General features: G+C 35.3%; 1 long non-coding RNA gene across 1 annotated transcript; it reads right to left on the bottom strand.

Annotated features, from left to right (window-relative positions):
- Positions 1-43: 43 nt before the first annotated feature.
- Positions 44-799, bottom strand: LOC111386726. The gene is made up of 3 exons (XR_002701301.1): positions 655-799; positions 233-326; positions 44-140 (listed from the first exon to the last, which is right to left on the bottom strand). It is a non-coding gene; the product is annotated as an uncharacterized LOC111386726 (long non-coding RNA).
- Positions 800-1,134: the final 335 nt, after the last annotated feature.

Raw genomic sequence — 1,134 nt, 5'->3', positions numbered from 1 at the left:
TCAGGTAGGGGAGAAAAATACAACAAAACATGTAATAGCAGTTTCATTAGATACAATTTAAATCATACCGATTGTTCCATAAATGCACGAGGTCCACAAGAACCAACACCATATTTCTCCACTGATTTGGTACAGGACTCCTGTTTCAAATTGTTTGATATCATTTGGCACCCAAGTAAAGTAATATGCTGACAAGTGGAAACAAAAAGCAAAATAAAAAATTAGGCCTTACTAGCAACTTTTCGTGTCCTACAAATCCAAGGTAATTTGCTGATGCAAAGTTAACAACTTCTTTCCCATTGATTATTGTATGTGGTCCTGCAGCACTGTACAAGAGCAACTCATGAGATTACCAGAAAACCAGAACTATGAAGGCTTGAAAACTTGCATGCACAAATGAAAATTTCAGTCAACCATAGGAGTAGAAACAAGAATCTGAAATTAGTGAGGAATCATATCTCCAAATGAAAACGACAATGTGTAGGATGGGAATCCAAGTCAGAAAATAATGTATCTGCATCTAAGTTTTCATCATCTTTTTTGTCATATATATTTTCCTTCAGGCAGATGTGGTTTTTTCATTATAAGGTGGTTTTGAAATTTGTATCATCTCTAGAAAATGAACCTTGTAAAAGGATTATCTAAAAAATTCACCTTTGCAATACTGGTGGTTGATACTTCATCTCTTCGGTAATTGCAGGAATGAGGGGTTCTGGGACCCACTCATCACATAACTCATCTATTTCCTAGAAATCATCAGGCAATTGCATTCATCAGCTTGGGTAGTAGAAGAAATGAAGAAGACAAACAAAGTGATACACAAATATTTAATGAGGTGTTATCAAGAGTATTGTATGTATAACTAATTGAGACATGTTACTTTGATGCGTGCTCTAAATATTAACACCAAGCTCATAAACATCCCTTTAAATCCCATAACATCTAGTTATGATATAGCAAAGCTGTTTACAAATTTTCATAGCAAAATATACAGTGGCCTAGGGGCTAGGAGCCAGAACAAGACTCCTCAACACCAAAAGGAAGAGGAAAGATTGGAATGACATGTGGTTAGAAAGAAAACCACAGAATGGTCAATGTGGGAATACTATCCGTTTCTAGTAAAGATTTTAGATA

Source organism: Olea europaea, unplaced genomic scaffold (genome assembly GCF_002742605.1).
Source record: "Olea europaea var. sylvestris unplaced genomic scaffold, O_europaea_v1 scaffold37048, whole genome shotgun sequence".
Classification (NCBI taxonomy): domain Eukaryota; kingdom Viridiplantae; phylum Streptophyta; class Magnoliopsida; order Lamiales; family Oleaceae; genus Olea; species Olea europaea.
Note: the sequence above shows the minus strand (reverse complement) of the source record. Positions and strands in the feature narration are given on the sequence as shown.